Here is a 20,787-nt window from a genome sequence, read left to right on the forward strand (position 1 = left end):
ATACAGTTTAAATGAGTAGGGGTGAAGGGTGTACAGTGTGTTGAATACAGTTTAAATGAGTAGGGGTGAGGGGTGTACAGTGTGTTGAATACAGTTAAAATTAGTAGGGGTGATGGGTGTACAGTGTGTTGAATACAGATTAAATAAGATGGAGGGTGAGGGGTGTACAGTGTGTTGAATACAGTTTAAATAAGTAGGGGGGAGGGGTGTACAGTGTGTTGTATACAGTTGAAATAAGTAGGGGGGAGGGGTGTACAGTGTGTTGAATACAGTTTAAATGTGTAGGGTTGTACAGTGTGTTGTATACCGTTGAAATAAGTAGGGTGTGAGGGGTGTACAGTGTGTTGAATACAGTTTAAATGAGTAGGGTTGAGGGGTGTACAGTGTGTTGAATATAGTTTAAATGAGTCAGGGCGTGAGGGGTGTACAGTGTGTTGAATACAGTTTAAATGAGTAGGGGTGAGGGGTGTACAGTGTGCTGAATACAGTTTAAATGATTAGGGGTGTACAGTGTGTTGTATACAGTTGAAATAAGTAGGGGGTGAGGGGTGTACAGTGTGTTGAATACAGTTTAAATGAGTAGGGGTGAGGTGTGTACAGTGTGTTGAATACAGTTTAAATGTGTAGGGGTGTACAGTGTGTTGTATACAGTTGAAATAATTAGGGGGTGAGGGGTGTACAGTGTGTTGAATACAGTTTAAATGAGTAGGGGTGAGGGGTGTACAGTGTGTTGAATACAGTTTAAATGAGTAGGGGTGAGGGGTGTACAGTGTGTTGAATACAGTTTAAATAAGTAAGGGGTGAGGGATGTACAGTGTGTTGAATACAGTTAAAATGAGTTGGGGTGATGGATGTACAGTGTGTTGAATACAGGTTAAATAAGTAGGGGGTGAGGGGTGTACAGTGTGTTGAATACAGTTTAAATGAGTAGGGGTGAGGGGTGTACAGTGTGTTGTATACAGTTTAAATAAGTAGGGGGTGAGGGGTGTACAGTGTGTTGAATACAGTTTAAATGTGTAGGGGTGAGGGGTGTACAGTGTGTTGAATATACTTTAAATGAGTAAGGGTGAGGGGTGTACAGTGTGTTGAATACAGTTTAAATGAGTAGGGGTGAGGGGTGTACAGTGTGTTGAATACAGTTTAAGTGAGTAGGGGGTGAGGGGTGTACAATGTGTTGAACACAGTTTAAATAAGTAGGGGGTGAGGGATGTACAGTGTGTTGAATACAGTTTAAATAAGTAGGGGGTGAGGGGTGTACAGTGTGTTGAATACATTTTAAATTTGTAGGGGTGTACAGTGTGTTGTATACAGTTGAAATAAGTAGGGGGTGAGGGGTGTACAGTGTGTTGAATACAGTTTAAATGTGTAGGGGTGTACAGTGTGTTGAATATAGTTTAAATGAGTAGGGGTGAGGGGTGTACAGTGTGTTGAATACAGTTTAAATGAGTAGGGGGTGAGGGGTGTACAGTGTGTTGAATACATTTTAAATGTGTAGGGGGTGAGGGGTGTACAGTGTGTTGAATACAGTTTAAGTGAGTAGGGGGTGAGGGGTGTACAATGTGTTGAATACAGTTTAAATAAGTAGGGGGTGAGGGATGTACAGTGTGTTGAATACAGTTTAAATAAGTAGGGGGTGAGGGGTGTACAGTGTGTTGAATACAGTTTAAATGTGTAGGGGTGTACAGTGTGTTGTATACAGTTTAAATAAGTAGGGGGTGAGGGATGTACAGTGTGTTGAATACAGTTTAAATGAGTAGGGGTGAGGGGTGTACAGTGTGTTGAATACAGTTTAAATAAGTAGGGGGTGAGGGATGTACAGTGTGTTGAATACAGTTTAAATGAGTTGGGGTGATGGGTGTACAGTGTGTTGTATACAGTTTAAATAAGTAGGGGGTGAGGGGTGTACAGTGTGTTGAATACAGTTTAAATGTGTAGGGGTGTACAGTGTGTTGTATACCGTTGAAATAAGTAGGGGGTGAGGGGTGTACAGTGTGTTGAATACAGTTTAAATTAGTAGGGGTGAGGGGTGTACAGTGTGTTGAATACAGTTTAAATAAGTAGGGGGTGAGGGGTGTACAGTGTGTTGAATACAGTTTAAATGTGTAGGGGAGTACAGTTTGTTGTATACTGTTGAAATAAGTAGGGGGTGAGGGGTGTACAGTGTGTTGAATACAGTTTAAATGAGTAGGGGTGAAGGGTGTACAGTGTGTTGAATACAGTTTAAATGAGTAGGGGTGAGGGGTGTACAGTGTGTTGAATACAGTTTAAATTAGTAGGGGTGATGGGTGTACAGTGTGTTGAATACAGTTTAAATAAGTAGGGGGTGAAGGGTGTACAGTGTGTTGAATACAGTTTAAATAAGTAGGGGGGAGGGGTGTACAGTGTGTTGTATACAGTTTAAATAAGTAGGGGGTGAGGGATGTACAGTGTGTTGAATACAGTTTAAATTTGTAGGTGTGTACAGTGTGTTGTATACAGTTGAAATAAGTAGGGGGTGAGGGGTGTACAGTATGTTGAATACAGTTTAAATTAGTAGGGGTGAGGGGTGTACAGTGTGTTGAATACAGTTTAAATAAGTAGTGGGTGAGGGATGTACAGTGTGTTGAATACAGTTTAAATGATTAGGGGTGAGGGGTGTACAGTGTGTTGAATACAGTTTAAATGAGTAGGGGTGAGGTGTGTACAGTGTGTTGAATACAGTTTAAATGAGTAGGGGTGAGGGGTGTACAGTGTGTTGAATATAGTTTAAATGAGTAGGGGTGAGGGGTGTACAGTGTGTTGAATACAGTTTAAATAAGTAGTGGGTGAGGGATGTACAGTGTGTTGAATACAGTTTAAATGAGTAGGGGTGATGGGTGTACAGTGTGTTGAATACAGGTTAAATAAGTAGGGGGTGAGGGGTGTACAGTGTGTTGAATACAGTTTAAATGAGTAGGGGTGAGGGGTGTACAGTGTGTTGAATACAGTTTAAATAAGTAGGGGGAGGGGTGTACAGTGTGTTGAATACAGTTGAAATAAGTAGGGGGTGAGGGGTGTACAGTGTGTTGAATACAGTTGAAATAAGTAGGGGGTGAGGGGTGTACAGTGTCTTGAATACAGTTTAAATGAGTAGGTGTGAGGGGTGTACAGTGTGTTGTATACAGTTTAAATGAGTAGGGGTGAGGGATGTACAGTGTGTTGAATATAGTTGATATAAGTAGGGGGCGAGGGGTGTACAGTGTGTTGAATACAGTTTAAATAAGTAGGGGGTGAGGGGTGTACAGTGTCTTGAATACAGTTTAAATGAGTAGGTGTGAGGGGTGTACAGTGTGTTGTATACAGTTTAAATGAGTAGGGGTGAGGGATGTACAGTGTGTTGAATACAGTTGATATAAGTAGGGGGCGAGGGGTGTACAGTGTGTTGAATACAGTTTAAATAAGTAGGGGGTGAGGGGTGTACAGTGTGTTGAATACAGTTGAAATAAGTAGGGGGTGAGGGGTGTAGAGTGTGTTGAATACAGTTTAAATGAGTAGGGTTGAGGGGTGTACAGTGTGTTGAATATAGTTTAAATGAGTAGGGGTGAGGGATGTACAGTGTGTTGAATACAGTTGATATAAGTAGGGGGCGAGGGGTGTACAGTGTGTTGAATACAGTTTAAATAAGTAGGGGGTGAGGGGTGTACAGTGTGTTGTATACAGTTGAAATAAGTAGGGGTGAGGGGTGTACAGTGTGTTGAATACAGTTTAAATGTGTAGGGGTGTACAGTGTGTTGTATACAGTTGAAATAGGTAGGGGGTGAGGGATGTACAGGGTGTTGAATACAGTTTAAATGAGTAGGGGTGAGGGGTGTACAGTGTGTTGAATACAGTTTAAATAAGTAGGGGGTGAGGGGTGTAGAGTGTGTTGAATAAAGTTGAAATTAGTAGGGTTGAGGGGTGTACAGTGTGTTGTATACAGTTTAAATGAGTAGGGGTGATGGGTGTACAGTGTGTTGAATACAGGTTAAATAAGTAGGGGGTGAGGGGTGTACAGTGTGTTGAATACAGTTTAAATGAGTAGGGGTGAGGGGTGTACAGTGTGTTGAATACAGTTGAAATAAGTAGGGGGAGGGGTGTACTGTGTGTTGAATACAGTTGAAATAAGTAGGGGGTGAGGGGTGTACAGTGTGTTGAATACAGTTGAAATAAGGAGGGGGTGAGGGGTGTACAGTGTCTTGAATACAGTTTAAATGAGTAGGTGTGAGGGGTGTACAGTGTCTTGTATACAGTTTAAATGAGTAGGGGTGAGGGGTGTACAGTGTGTTGAATATAGTTTAAATGAGTAGGGGTGAGGGATGTACAGTGTGTTGAATACAGTTGATATAAGTAGGGGGCGAGGGGTGTACAGTGTGTTGAATACAGTTTAAATAAGTAGGGGGTGAGGGGTGTACAGTGTGTTGAATACAGTTGAAATAAGTAGGGGGTGAGGGGTGTAGAGTGTGTTGAATAGAGTTTAAATGAGTAGGGTTGAGGGGTGTACAGTGTGTTGAATATAGCTTAAATGAGTAGGGGTGAGGGATGTACAGTGTGTTGAATACAGTTGATATAAGTAGGGGGCGAGGGGTGTACAGTGTGTTGAATACAGTTTAAATAAGTAGGGGGTGAGGGGTGTACAGTGTGTTGTATACAGTTGAAATAAGTAGGGGGTGAGGGGTGTACAGTGTGTTGAATACAGTTTAAATGTGTAGGGGTGTACAGTGTGTTGTATACAGTTGAAATAGGTAGGGGGTGAGGGATGTACAGGGTGTTGAATACAGTTTAAATGAGTAGGGGTGAGGGGTGTACAGTGTGTTGAATACAGTTTAAATAAGTAGGGGGTGAGGGGTGTAGAGTGTGTTGAATACAGTTGAAATGAGTAGGGTTGAGGGGTGTACAGTGTGTTGTATACAGTTTAAATGAGTAGGGGTGAGGGGTGTACAGTGTGTTGAATACAGTTTAAATGAGTAGGGGTGAGGGGTGTACAGTGTGTTGAATACAGTTTAAATGAGTAGGGGTGAGGGGTGTACAGTGTGTTGAATACAGTTTAAATAAGTAGTGGGTGAGGGATGTACAGTGTGTTGAATACAGTTGAAATAAGTAGGGGGCGAGGGGTGTACAGTGTGTTGAATACAGTTTAAATAAGTAGGGGGGAGGGGTGTACAGTGTGTTGTATACAGTTGAAATAAGTAGGGGGTGAGGGGTGTACAGTGTGTTGAATACAGTTTAAATGTGTAGGGGTGTACAGTGTGTTGTATACAGTTGAAATAAGTAGGGGGTGAGGGGTGTACAGTGTGTTGAATACAGTTTAAATTAGTAGGGGTGAGGGGTGTACAGTGTGTTGAATACAGTTGAAATAAGTAGGGGGTGAGGGATGTACAGTGTGTTGAATACAGTTTAAATAAGTAGGGGGTGAGGGGTGTACAGTGTGTTGTATACAGTTGAAATAAGTAGGGGGTGAGGGGTGTACAGTGTGTTGTATACAGTTGAAATGTGTAGGGGTGTACAGTGTGTTGTATGCAGTTGAAATAAGTAGGGGGTTAGGGGTGTACAGTGTGTTGAATACAGTTTAAATGAGTAGGGGTGAGGGGAGTACAGTGTGTTGAATACAGTTTAAATAAGTAGGGGGTGAGGGGTGTAGAGTGTGTTGAATACAGTTGAAATGAGTAGGGTTGAGGGGTGTACAGTGTGTTGAATATAGTTTAAATGAGTAGGGGTGACGGGTGTACAGTGTGTTGAATACAGTTTAAATAAGTAGTGGGTGAGGGATGTACAGTGTGTTGAATACAGTTTAAATGAGTAGGGGTGATGGGTGTACAGTGTGTTGAATACAGGTTAAATAAGTAGGGGGTGAGTGGTTTACAGTTTGTTGAATACAGTTTAAATGAGTAGGGGTGAGGGGTGTACAGTGTGTTGAATACAGTTGAAATAAGTAGGGGGCGAGGGGTGTACAGTGTGTTGAATACAGTTTAAATAAGTAGGGGGGAGGGGTGTACAGTGTGTTGTATACAGTTGAAATAAGTAGGGGGTGAGGGGTGTACAGTGTGTTGAATACAGTTTAAATGTGTAGGGGTGTACAGTGTGTTGTATACAGTTGAAATAAGTAGGGGGTGAGGGGTGTACAGTGTGTTGAATACAGTTTAAATGAGTAGGGGTGAGGGGTGTACAGTGTGTTGAATATAGTTTAATTGAGTAAGGGTGAGGGGTGTACAGTGTGTTGAATATAGTTTAAATGAGTAGGGGGTGAGGGGTGTACAGTGTGTTGAATACAGTTTAAATGAGTAGGGGTGAGGGGTGTACAGTGTGATGTATACAATTTAAATGAGTAGGGGTGAGGGGTGTACAGTGTGTTGAATACAGTTTAAATGTCACGTCCTGGCCAGTCTAAGTGTTAATTGGTATTGTAGTTTGGTCAGGACGTGGCAGAGGGTATTTGTTTTATGTGGTTAGGGGTGGTGTGTTTGTTGTAGGGCAGTTGATTTAGGTATTCCGGGGTTTTTGGGCACTGTTTGATTTTCATGTATTCTATGTTGAGTCTAGTGTGTCTGTTTATATGTTTGGGTTCATTGGGGTTGGGACTCTCAATTGAAGGCAGGTGTTGTCTATTTGCCTTTGATTGAGAGTCCCATATATGAGGGTGTGTTTGTGTTTGTCTTTTGTGGGAGATTGTTTTTGCACTGCGTTTTTGGATAGCCTGCAAAACTGTTGCACTGTCGTTGTTTATTGTTTTTGTATAGTGTTCACGTTAGCGATTAATTAAATTCAAAGATGAACACGACATCCGCTGCATATTGGTCTACTTTGTCAGATGAGGACTTTTCTATTTCTTCAGAAGACGAAGACAGCTGTGACATTAAATGAGTAGGGGTGAGGGGTGTACAGTGTTGTATGCAGTTTAAATAAGTAGGGGGTGAGGGGTGTACAGTGTGTTGAATACAGTTTAAATGTGTAGGGGTGAGGGGTGTACAGTGTGTTGAATACAGTTTAAATGAGTAGGGGGTGATGGGTGTACAGTGTGTTGAATACAGTTTAAATGAGTAGGGGTGAGGGATGTACAGTGTGTTGTATACAGTTTAAATGAGTAGGGGGTGAGGGGTGTACAGTGTGTTGTATACAGTTTAAATTAGTAGGGGTGAGGGGTGTACAGTGTTGTATACAGTTTAAATGAGTAGGAGGTGAGGGGTGTACAGTGTTGAATACAGTTTAAATGAGTAGGGGTGAGGGTTTTACAGGTTCATAACCAACTGGCATTTGATCTAACCTGTTGGAATTAGACACTCCCACACCGTTTGGTCATTACTTCCTCTGTCTAAAAGACTCAGTCTGATGTTCTCTGCCCCCGACATGCAGTCTAAAAACACCTGAAATGTGGGGTGGAAGTTTGGGCTATAGTCATAGTGAAACTGCCCACTCTGAAACACAAAATTTAAATTAATATTATCCAAATATAGACATCAACAGAGAGCTAGAATTACTGTATCTGGCCATATAGCCCTTAGAACTTGTTATCCTGTGGGAACTTCATGGTGTCAGGTACATGCACATAAAAACCACACATCATACCAGCAATAGCACATTACAAAGGAATACTTATATAGGAATGTATGGTAGTATGTGATGGCTATGCTTACTTTTGGCTGTATGGTAGAATTTGCCACGAGCTCACAGCAGAGACCATATTTTCCTCTAGGACTCAATGTGCAGTTGGAGCTGGATATAATGAAAGTACTCCCCTTCTGTTGATGTTCCACCTTCGAAGATAATTGTTCCATTACTTCAGGGCAAACTGAAACCTTCACACTAACAGAAATCAAGTAATGGCTACAGTGCCTTCAGAAAGTATTCATACCCCTTGATTTATTCCACATTTTGTCGTGTTAAAGCTTGAATTCCAAATTGTTTTCCTTTTCTCACCCAACTACACACAATACCCGATAATGACAAAGTAAAAACATGTTTTTAGAAATCTTTGCAAATCTTTAGAAAATTAAATGAATATTTAATATTTAAATATTCAATTAAGTATCTAATTTGCATAGGTATTAACACCCCTGAGTCAAAACATGTTAGAATCACCTTTGGCTGTGATTACAGCTGTGAGTCTTTCTGGGTATGTTTCTAAGAGCTGTGCACACCTGGATTGTACAATATTTAACGAGGCAGGTCAATTAAGAACAAATTCTTATTTACAATGACAGCCTACCCCGACCAAACACGGACGACGCTGGGCCAATTGTGCGCCGCCCTATGGGACTCCCAATGGGATGCAGCCTGGATTCGAACCAGGTACTGCAGTGACGCCTTATTCTTAAATAAATTATTCGATCTCTGTCAACATGGTTGTTGATTATTGCTAGAGTCATTTTCAAGTCTTGCCATAGATTTTCAAGCTGATTTAAATCAAATCTGTAACTAGGCCACTGATGAACATTCAATGTTGTCTTGGAAAGCAACCAGTGTATATTTAGCTTTGTGATTTATGTTATTGTCCTGCTGAAAAGTACATTTGTCTCCCAGTGTCTGTTGGAAAGCAGACTGAACCTGGTTTTCCTGTAGGATTTTGCCTGTGCTTTGCTCTATTCCGTTTCTCCCTAGTTCTTGCCGATGACAATTCATTACAGATAATTATATGCGTGGGGTACAAAGATAATGTAGTCATTCAAAATCATGTTAAACACTATTATTGCACACAGAGTGAGTCCATGCAACTTATTATGTGACTTGTTTAGCATATTTTTACTCCTGAACTTATTTAGGCTTGCCATAACAAAGGGGTTGAATATTTATTGACTCAAGACATCTCAGCTTTTCATTGATAATTCATTTGTAAAAAAAAAAAATAATTATAATATATCATTCTACTTTGACATTATGGGGTATTGTGTGTAGGCCAGTGACACAAAAGCTCAATTGAATCAATTTTCAATTTAGGCTGTAACAACAAAATGTAAAAAAGGCATGGGGTGTGAGTCCTTTCTGAAGGCACTGTAGCTTGACTTTTTCAGTCTACAAAACAGCTCTTGCAGTGTGCAGAATGAATTCCTTGAGACTGTAAATATTACCTTACAAAGTGGCACATTCTTGGGCAACAAAATAACATTCAGTATGCGCTGCTGAGGTCTGTTCCCTTGTGGTTGGAGGAACAGCAGCACCTGGCTTCGGACCGGGAGGATGGAGAACACATCCCTGATGAGGCCAAAGAGGGAGAGGTGTGTGATGTTTACAATCACGTGTGTAGCAGTCGTCTTCAGTGGCTGAACAATCTCCATGTTGCCATCAGTAACATGGGCTACGGACAATTTCTCATCCTTCTCTGCAGAATAAGAACAATGCTTTAATTGACTGTAAATAATGCTTTAATTTACTGTAAGTCTCATCCAATGTATTATTATTATTGAATGTATTATTCAGTGGTAGTGTCATGTCATACCCGTTTTATTATTGTATTATTAGAAATGATGTATCACTTACCATCACACATACAGTGTGGGAGATGCAGTTGGCAGACAGACTGCTCAGGACAGTCAATGCTGAATAGGGGTCCTGCTGGTGTCATGGAGCCCAGGAAGATGCTGTCCCATTGAGTCATCATGTAAACCACATCTCCCTTCCCTTCCATCAGAAACACCAGTCCAGTGGAACTGCACTGGAAAAGACCTGCCTTGGGGCATTGGAGCCTGCAAGGCAGACAAAGGGCAGAGGTGACATTTAAAAACTCATTTTATAAATCAAAAGTGTCCAGTGCTCTTGACATAATGTCTTTGTAGATTATGTGTGGAACTGATTAGTGGTAAACATGACCATAGGAAAAGGCCATGATGAAGTAGTGGACGTTTCAGTAATCAATAGTTACCTATATGTAGGGTTGTGGTTATGTGTTGTAAGTTCTTTGACAATCTCAGGATTTAACATTGTTACACCTGTTGACACCGGTAACAGAAAAAGGAAGACCAGGCAACCCTAGTACATGGGATCAAATACTCTCAGACTGAATTGTTATGGTTGAGATGTGGTTAATCAACTCCCCACAAACATACCTGCACACACTTCCTACCATTCCCAGACTGTGATTCAAATACGTTAGTTTTTGTGTGTAAATCCAGTCTTGGAGTGAATTGCACTGTACTAGAGCAATCCATCAGTTTCTCATAGCACATCTTCATCTTGTTATACTCCACAGTGACATCATCTGCACAAGAGAAAGGATTCAGGACAAGCATCAGCTTTTAAATTAGAATTTCAGGATTTTAGAACTTGATGTTAGATATTGGCCAAATCACCTGAAATCAACAAAAAATAAGGGGGTGTCACGTCCTGACCAGTAGAGGGAGTATTTGTTTTTAATTTTGGTCAGGACGTGGCAGAGGGTATTTGTTTTATGTGGTTTGGGGTGTGTGTGTGTTGTATTTAAAGGGGGGTTTGATTTGTTAGTTCCGGGTTTTGGGTTATGTTCTATGTTTGTATTTCTATGTTCTTTCTAGTTCTTTGTATTTCTATGTCTAGGTTTGGGTGTTGGACTCTCAATTGGAGGCAGGTGTTTTTAGTTGCCTCTGATTGAGAGTCCTATATATAGGTATGTGTTTTGTTTTGTAGTTTGTGGGAGATTGTTTCATGTATAGCTTAGGGCCTTACAGGACTGTTTACTCGTTGTTGTGTTTCTTTTGGTGAATGTGTTTATTTAGGTTTTTCCTTCTTTCCTTAATAAAAGAAGATGAGTACACATATACCCGCTGCGTTTTGGTCTCAATCCGACGACAACCGTGACAGGGGGGTAGATTAGCTTTAATATTGGGGATAGATTGTAGCTTCCATCAATCTAATTGTCTGCATCCTTTCCAATCCCCCATATATTTTTGGGTAAAAATATATATTTATATATATATACACATACCCACGTGGATAAAGTTAGCTGATGTTTGTAGTGGCTGTTTAAAGAAATCTTTAACATATTATTTTACCTTTTCACGTGTGAGTTCCAAATATCTCTAATGGTTGCCCAGGTGTGACTTTCTTTATGCGTGTGATGTCAGAATACACTCACTGTTCCAACATGTGATTATTATGCAACAGGACAGTTAACCTGTGCTGCCCTCAACCCAAGGCACGCTGCCTGCTAATTATCTATTGGCTATGTTTCAACTTCAAATTATTTTCTATAAAGTTTTATTTTCTAAGAACAGTTTGAATTGAGGTGTGTGCCTCATTTTCTTTATATTGTGTTTTCGTTTCTACTGTAGCATACTGTATGTATGCATGCATGGAGCATCATGTATTAACAAATAATGCATTTAGATTCTTGCATTGTTGTACTGATTATGCTAATGCTAAGCTTTTTGCCAGCTATGTGCGGCTCCATGTTTGATGACATCATGCATTGCATTCTGGTTGTCACATAAGGGTCCGTCAGACCAAAGATGTTATAACAAAACGAGGTTAAGGGACAGTTCATTTGACTCAGTTATGGTGCTTTCAAGACAACTCGGAACTCTGAAAAATACAAGGTCAAATCATGACGTCAGTGATCTTCAGGTTGGAAAGTCAGAGCTCTAGAAAAAGGCCCGAGTTCGAAATCGGAGTTGGATGACCATTCAAAACTATTTTTCAGAGTCTAAGCTAGTTTTTTTCAGAGTTCCCAGTTGTCTTGAATGCACTGAAGTCAGACCTCAGAGTTCCAAGTTCCCAGTTGTTTTGAATGCGGCATCAGATTGTAACTATGATACCTCCGGGTTGACAGCTCAGACCCCAGTTTCCAGTGGGTTTATTTGTATTTATCTTATAAACTTCTCCTGTGTTGCCTCTCATTTATTGATAAATCCCCCATCATAGTAATATTTCCTGCATCATATCCCCCCATGATACCTTCCCCCATTTATACCCCCCAAGGACTTAAAAAAAAAACACAAATTAAATGAACCCCCACACACAAACCCCCGTTAAATGGTTTCCTCCTTGTCAAGTCATGTGCTCTGGTTCTTGTATACACTGTAACAAGTACATCGAAGATTTGTAATATGCTGAAAAGTGTCCAAAATAAGTTCATATTTTTCAGGCAATGGACTTTGTTTATTTGCGTTTTAGTGAATGTCATTCTGGGATTAGGGAGTTTGCTTGTCAAACATAAACAAACATGGCTGCCATCATTAAAGAATTTAGCTGCTGTGTCACGTCCTGACCAGTAAAAGGGGTTGTTTGTTATTGTAGTTTGGTCAGGGCGTGGCAGGGGGTGTGTGTTTAGTGTGTTTCGGGGATTTTTGGGCAATGTTCTATGTTAGTCTATTTCTATGTCTGTGTCTATTTATTCTATTTCTATGCTTAGTTTATTGGGTTGACCTTCAATTGGAGGCAGCTGTTCCTCGTTGCCTCTAATTGAAGGTCCTATTTAATAGGGGTGTTTGTTCATTGGGATTTGTGAGTAGTTGTTGTTCCATGTGTAGCTGTGTGCCTTACAGGACTGTTTCTCGTCATTGTTTTTGTTCAAGTGTTTTGTTTTGTTTCTTTATTAAATAATAAGATGAGCATACACATTCCCGCTGCGTCTTGGTCCCATCCTTATGACGAATGTGACATGCTGTTAGCTTAGCCGACACACATCTCTTTTGTAAACAATATTACATTTATCCCTTGTACTCACCAGAGATGTGGTACATTGTAAATCAGTCTAGCTGTTAGGTCGCTAACTTATGTTTTGTTTTTGTCAGCTTAACCTGTTATTTAGACTGGTTTATGGAATGAGTTTGGCTGTGGATGTGTTTCGCTTGATGCTTGGATGATGAAGTTTGCATTTATGTTTTACAATAAAAGGTGAAATTGAGGAATAAAGTTGTGAAGGCTTTTATTTCCCATCAGTTCAAACATTGTTTACATGCTTTTCAGACAACAATGCTGTTTATATGCATTTGTTGCATCATACTTTCTGTTGCTATTGTTCCAATCACGTATCTGTGATGGTACGCTGCAGGGACCACTCAACACTGGATCATATGTGATCGTATACGACAAAGGTTTATTATGTATCTGTGAAGAGAAAATCTCACTTTTAAAAGTTAATATTCTGTTAATTCATACCCAATAATGTTGTTGACTCATACCAGACTCGTATTTGTGGTCAAAGCATAAAATGGAGAATAAAATTAAAAAGAAAAAACACTTAAAAAAACCTACTTTAAACTTTTTTTTTTACTATTTCCTCATAGAGGATGATGTCAGTCGGCCAATCAGGATGTATTTTGGCATTCATATTTTTAATGACCAGTATATGCCCATTCCAACACAGAAAAGCTGCTTTTAACATTAATTTACATTTTTTTAAAGTAAAAAATATGTCACTCCTATTGTCATTAATTATAGGTCATGTTTCATAGAAATGTGGAAAAACTGGACTGTTACTTTAAAACCATTAACCTCTCTAGGGTCGGCGGGATGAAATCGTCCCACCTACTCAACAGCCAGTTGAATCCCTTGGCGCGTTATTCAAATACCTTAGAAATGCTATTACTTCAATTTCTCAAACATATGACTATTTTACACCATTTTATAGACAAGACTCTCGTTAATCTAACCACACTGTCCGATTTCAAAAAGGCTTTACAACGAAAGCAAAACATTAGATTATGTCAGCAGAGTACCCAGCCAGAAATAATCAGACACCCATTTTTCAAGCTAGCATATGTCACATAAACCCAAACCACAGCTAAATGCAGCACTAACCTTTGATGATCTTCATCAAATGACAACCCTAGGACATTATGTTATACAATACATGCATGTTTTGTTCAATCAAGTTCATATTTATATCAAAAACCAGCTTTTTACATTAGCATGTGATGTTCAGAACTGGCACCGCAAACTTCCGGTGAATTTACTAAATTACTCACGATAAACGTTCACAAAAAACATAACAATTATTTTAAGAATTATAGATACAGAACTCCTCTATGCACTCGCTATGTCCGATTTTAAAATAGCTTTTCGGTGAAAGCACATTTTGCAATATTCTCAGTAGATAGCCCGGCATCACAGGGCTAGCTATTTAGACACCCAGCAAGTTTAGCACTCACCAAAGTCAGATTTACTATAAGAAAAATGTTATTACCTTTGCTGTTCTTCATCAGAATGCACTCCCAGGACTTCTACTTCAATAACAAATGTTGGTTTGGTTCAAAATAATCCATAGTTATATCCAAATAGCGGCGTTTTGTTCGTGCGTTCAAGACACTATCCGAAGTGTAAATAAGGGTCACGCGCACAATGCATTTCGTGACAAAAAAATTCTAAATATTCCATTACCGTACTTCGAAGCATGTCAACCGCTGTTCAAAATCAATTTTTATGCCATTTGCCAATGTAGCACAGAAATGATTATTTAGTCCACTGTCACATTAACTGATGATTGTACTTTTACCACAACCAAGTCTAAATGCTGTGCACCAGGTGTTTATAAACTAGGTTCTTCTTGAGTGTATTTTGGTGTGCTTTCAAGCCGCAAATATCTAAATTCAGCGGTCATAATTCAGCGGTCATAAAGTGCGGTCATAATTGCTATGGTAACCTGTGGAAACATGTCGATCCCAAGAGGAGTACTAACCTTAACCCATCTGAAAATGCACCCCTAACCTGCTGTGTGAAAGCAGAATGACAATAGCAACAGCACTTGCGTATATAGTATATTATTGTCACGTCCTGGCCAGTATATAAGGTTAATTGTTTTGTAGTTTGGTCAGGGCGTGGCAGGGGGTATTTGTTTTATGTGGTTCGGGGTGGTGTGTTTGTGTAAAGGGTGTTTGATTTAGTAATTCCGGGTTTTGGTTTATGTTTAGTTAATTCTATGGTTAGTCTAGGTTGTGTGTTTCTATGTTTGGTTGATTGGGGTTGGGACTCTCAGTTGAAGGCAGGTGTTGTCTATCTGCCTTTGATTGAGAGTCCCATATATTAGGGTGTGTTTGTATGTGTGATTTGTGGGTGATTATTCTGTGTATAGCCTTGTGCCTTACCAGACTGTTTATTTGTCGAGTGTTCGTTTTTTGTGTTTTGTTATTTTGTATGTTCATTTTTGAGATGAATTAAAAATCAAGATGAGCATTCACGTACCTGCTGCGTATTGGTCCACATTTTCTGATGACGATTTCGCATTATCGTCAGAAGACGAAGACAACAATTGTGACAGAATCACCCACCACCAAAGGACCAAGCAGCAGAGGAAGGAGCAGACGGAGTTCGAGTTGGACTGGCGGGAGAAGTGGACTTGGGAGGAAGTTCTGGACGGGGCCGGACCCTGGCATCAGGCTGGGGATTATCGACGCCCGCAGGGGGAAATTGAGGCAGCCAAGGCAGAGAGGCGGTGGTACGAGGTCAAGTACGCGCTGAAGGAGAAGCACGAGAGGCACCCCCAAGAATTTTTTTGGGGGGGGCACACGGGTAGTTTGGCTAGGCGTAAGAAGAGCCGGAAGCCAGCTACTCGTGGTTATATGGAGGAGCGTATGGGGTGGAGAGCGCTATGTTTCGCTGAGGAGCGCACTATCTCACCCATACGCACGCACAGTCCGGTGCGCGTTATTCCAGCCCCTCGCAGGTGCCGTGCTAGAGCGGGCATCCAGCCTGGTAGGAGGATGCCTGCGCAGCGCATCTGGTCGCCGGTACGCCTCCGAGGACCAGGCTACCCAACTCCCGCTCTACGCACGGCTACCATCAGGCCCCTGCACAGCCCAGTCTGCCCTGTACGGGCACCCCCCTCGTACAGGGCTACTAGTTCCATCCAGCCAAGACGGGTTGTGCAGGAGGTAAGATCGAGACCGACTGTGCGCCTCCATAGCCCTGGGTTTCCAGCTCCTGTCTCTCGTGCGGACCCGGAAGTGCGTCAACCCAGTCCGACTCGTCCTGTTCCCGCTCCCCGCACTAGCCTGGAGGTGCGTGTACATAATCTGGTAAGCCCAGTACCAGCACCACGCACCAGGCTACAAGTGCGTCAACCCAGCCTCGCCAGTCAACAGTCTTCATCAGAGCTGCCCGCCAGTCAACAGTCATCATCAGAGCTGCCCGCCAGTCAACAGTCATCATCAGATCTGCCCACCAGTCAACAGTCATCGTCAGAGCTGCCCGCCAGTCAACAGTCATCGTCAAAGCTGCCCGCCAGTCAACAGTCATCGTCAGAGCTGCCCGCCAGTCAACAGTCATCGTCAGAGCTGCCCGTCAGTCAACAGTCATCGTCAGAGCTGCCCGCCAGTCAACAGTCATCGTCAGAGCTGTCCGCCAGTCAACAGTCATCGTCAGAGCTGCCCGCCAGTCAACAGTCATCGTCAGAGCTGCCCGCCAGTCAACAGTCATCGTCAGAGCTGCCCGCCAGTCAACAGTCATCGTCAGAGCTGCCCGCCAGTCAACAGTCGTCAGAGCTGCCCGCCAGTCAACAGTCGCCAGAGAGGTCAGACTGCGCTGAACTGCCGGAGTGGTCAGACTGCGCTGAACTGCCGGAGTGGCCAGACTGCGCTGAACTGCCGGAGTGGTCAGACTGCGCTGAACTGCCGGAGTGGCCAGACTGCGCTGAACTGCCGGAGTGGCCAGACTGCGCTGAACTGCCGGAGTGGCCAGACTGCGCTGAACTGCCGGAGTGGCCAGACTGCGCTGAACTGCCGGAGTGGCCAGACTGCCCTGAACTGCCGGAGTGGTCAGACTGCGCTGAACTGCCGGAGTGGCCAGACTGCCCTGAACTGCCGGAGTGGCCAGACTGCCCTGAACTGCCGGAGTGGCCAGACTGCCCTGAACTGCCGGAGTGGCCAGAGTGGCCAGACTGCCCAGACTGTCCCGAATTGCCAGACTGCCCAGACTGTCCCGAATTGCCAGACTGCCCAGACTGTCCCGAATTGCCAGACTGCCCAGACTGTCCCGAATTGCCAGACTGCCCAGACTGTCCCGAATTGCCAGACTGCCCAGACTCTCCCGAATTGCCAGACTGGTCCGACTGCCCCCCGGCGATGCCAGACTGGTCCGACTGCCCCTCGGCGATGCCAGAGTGGCCCGACAGCCTGGAACGGCCGGAGCCAGAGCCACCTCCAGAAATAGGTGGGTTGGGGAGGGGGGGGTGTAGCACAGTGCCGTCGTTGACGGCAGCCACCCTCCCTTCCCTCCCTTTAGAAAAGGGGACTTTTTGTTGGTGTTGCTTGGGGTTATTTTTTGTTAAGGTGCTTCTGGGGTAGCACCTTTAAGGGGGGGGTACTGTCACGTCCTGGCCAGTATATAAGGTTAATTGTTTTGTAGTTTGGTCAGGGCGTGGCAGGGGGTATTTGTTTTATGTGGTTCGGGGTGGTGTGTTTGTGTAAAGGGTGTTTGATTTAGTAATTCCGGGTTTTGGTTTATGTTTAGTTAATTCTATGGTTAGTCTAGGTTGTGTGTTTCTATGTTTGGTTGATTGGGGTTGGGACTCTCAGTTGAAGGCAGGTGTTGTCTATCTGCCTTTGATTGAGAGTCCCATATATTAGGGTGTGTTTGTATGTGTGATTTGTGGGTGATTATTCTGTGTATAGCCTTGTGCCTTACCAGACTGTTTATTTGTCGAGTGTTCGTTTTTTGTGTTTTGTTATTTTGTATGTTCATTTTTGAGATGAATTAAAAATCAAGATGAGCATTCACGTACCTGCTGCGTATTGGTCCACATTTTCTGATGACGATTTCGCATTATCGTCAGAAGACGAAGACAACAATTGTGACAATTATCTGTTTAATATTAGCAAACATCCATCCATCTGCTCTGTAACGTGAAGGGTTGTTACACATACAGACATTACACAACTGAATTTAATTTGAACGGTAACATACATGCCAAATGCTGCTATTCAAGGTGATATGGGCTGAAAACCTATATGGCATCACCAGTGGCTATGCATTTTTGCAACATGCCAAATGAACATCTATGTAAAAGTATATTATTAAGGGCTTGCAATGTTGCTACTGCAAAGAAAACATTTATATACCATGTCAAATCCTTTTTTAACTCCATCCATATGACTCAGCTGATACAGAGAGTATTCTAGAAATGACCGTAACGCTTTTGAATTATTTTAGAGAGCATTGAACTAAAGTGGTACCAACTGATAAACAAACCTGAAAGTAACAAACTGCGCACCTACTGTCTTTTTAAATGCACTTTTGGGACAGAACCCTATATGTACTGTTTTATCCAATCAATATCGAAACTCTTGAAAAATGTAGATATGGAGTGGCCCATCTCACTATTGAGACTGGTCGATACAAAACACTCCCCTAGATAAACGTGTATATACTTTTTGCAACAATGATTCCATTGAAACATAACATCATGCCTTGCTTTATTGTGGGTTATTCAACGAAATTAGGGGTGATCTTTTTTGTCAGCTGTCCAACCAAAATGAACATTTTAACAGTCTTGATGAAAATAATACATTATGTGACATTTTATCAGGTCCCGTGTGGCTCAGTTAGTAGAGCATGGTGTTTGCAACGCCAGGGTTGTGGGTTCGATTCCCACGGGGGACCAGTAAAAAAAAGACAAAATAATGTATGAAATGTATGTATTCACTACTGTAAGTTGCTCTGGATAAGAGCGTCTGCTAAATGACTCAAATGTAAATGCCAAAGCCTGCCACCCTATCCTCCAACAAATACATCATTTTTTTGTGCCTAATTGTCCTTTTATTGACTGTACTTTTTTATGCATACGTGTATAGATTATGCAATTCATTGTAGATTATGCCTGTACCACGTTTGACTATGATTGTTTTAGTGTCTCAAAACGAAATTTGAGTGGTCCACAATGTGATAAAAACAAATCTGTATTTTGTAGTATTGTATCATTGTGGAGTGACACTTTAATACATGTTTCAAACTATACTGTATAATGTGTCCAGAGCTTATATCAGCTAACTTACTGCATACTGCATTTCAACACATTTTGCCATGATGCAGAGAGAAAAATGTGTAGTTTTATAATGCTATTTTACACTTTGATATGAGGCTAAGAGAAAATGTTGCAGTTTTAAAGTTAATTTCCGGCAATTCTACACTTTTTGCAGTGGGACAGAGGAAAACGTGTTCTTTTATAGCTCGCGCTGCATTTGATTAAATTTTTCTCTGTGGATTATATATATTTGTGCTAATTTCCTGCTATTCTACACATTTTGTCATGAGGCTGAGAGAAAATGTGGGAGTTTTAAAGCACATTTCCTGCTATTTTACACATTTTGCCATGAAGCTGAGAGAACATTTGACAGTTTCAAAGCAAATTTCCAGCAACTCTACCCATTTTGCAATCATATGCTATCCGGCACTGAATGTGTCAAACCTTCAGGTTTATTAAACCACCCAGCATATCTTCCATGGCCTTCCGGAAAATGTTGTTATTCTTCATGTGATGATGTAGCTCATCTTTCATCCTTTCCAGAGAATCTTTTCCTGCATGCTCTGATGCCCCTAAAACACAGTCATAATATTGTTTCCATAACCATTGTATGACTTCATATGCTATTAACATTGCACATTCTACATACAGAGCATTCAGAAAGTATTCAGACCCCATGACTTTTTCCACATTTTGTTACGTTAAAGCCTTATTCTAAAATGGATGAAATAGTTTTTTTCACCTCATCAATCTACACACAATACCCCATAATGACAAAGCAAAAACAGGTTTTTAGACATTTTTGCAAATTTATAATGAGGAAAATGTTTTATTTAATACATTTTCTAAAATGTGGAAAAGGGGAAAGGGTCTGATTACTTTCTTAATGCACTGTACTTCAATCTGAATCTATCTCACGCCAATGTGAGTTACAAAAAGTTATCAAATCGCTTTGGGGCCCTGTTTGAGTGTTTTCAACTTCCCTGGCGCTATCACAAAATGGTTTGATATAGGGTGTCAATGGAAAAGCTCCTATTTAAAAATATATATACTTTTTTAATAGCTTACTGGTGCTATCACTTTGTTCATTAATTTCTCGCATGATTCTTCAGACTGTCGAACTCCTTCTGAGAAGCATCATTCAAAAGTCTCATAAGCCTCATCCATAGTTTGACCAATGGACTTGATCTTATCCTTGTGCCACTGTTCCACCTGGCACACCTCTTCTTTGCTGTCTGTCTGAAATCCAAACTCAACATAATCAATATAATACACTGATTCACATGTAAGGAGTATGTTTTCTGAGAGAAATACTTTGTTCTGCCTAAGTACAATACCATGTCGCTGCTTTTGGCTCCTTGTATCAGAGAGAGTATCCCTGTCACGTCCTACCCAGTATAAAGGGTTATTTGTTATTGTAGTTTGGTCATGGCGTGACAGTGGTGTGTTTGTTTTGTGTTGTTGGTTTTTTTTGGGGTATTGTTCTATGTATTCTATTGTATTTCTATGTTCTTTCTATGTTGTGTATTTCTTTGTGTTTGGCCTGGTATGGCTCTCAATCAGGAACAGCTATACATCGTTGTTGTTGATTGGGAGTCATACTTAGGTAGCCTTTTTTCCACCTGTCTTTTGTGGGAAGTTGTTTTTGCACTGCTATGGTTAGCCTGCAATACTGTTTAGCTGTTGTTCGTTTTTTGCGTTTTCTTGTTTTGTGTAATATTCTAATAAAAGAATTATGAGCATTCACGTACCAGCTGCATTTTGGTCCAATCCTTACGACGGCCGTGACAGAACTTCCCACCACAAATGGATCAAGCAGCGGGGTAAGGAGCTGGAGAGGAGCTATCTGGAGTCGTGGACTTGGGAGGAGAACCTAGCCAGAGAGGGACTATGGAGGAAGGCTGGAGAGGACCGGGAGTGTTATGCTGGAA

The sequence above is a fragment of the Salmo salar genome, chromosome 03 (genome assembly GCF_965601325.2).
Source record: "Salmo salar chromosome 03, fSalSal1, whole genome shotgun sequence".
Taxonomy (NCBI): domain Eukaryota; kingdom Metazoa; phylum Chordata; class Actinopteri; order Salmoniformes; family Salmonidae; genus Salmo; species Salmo salar.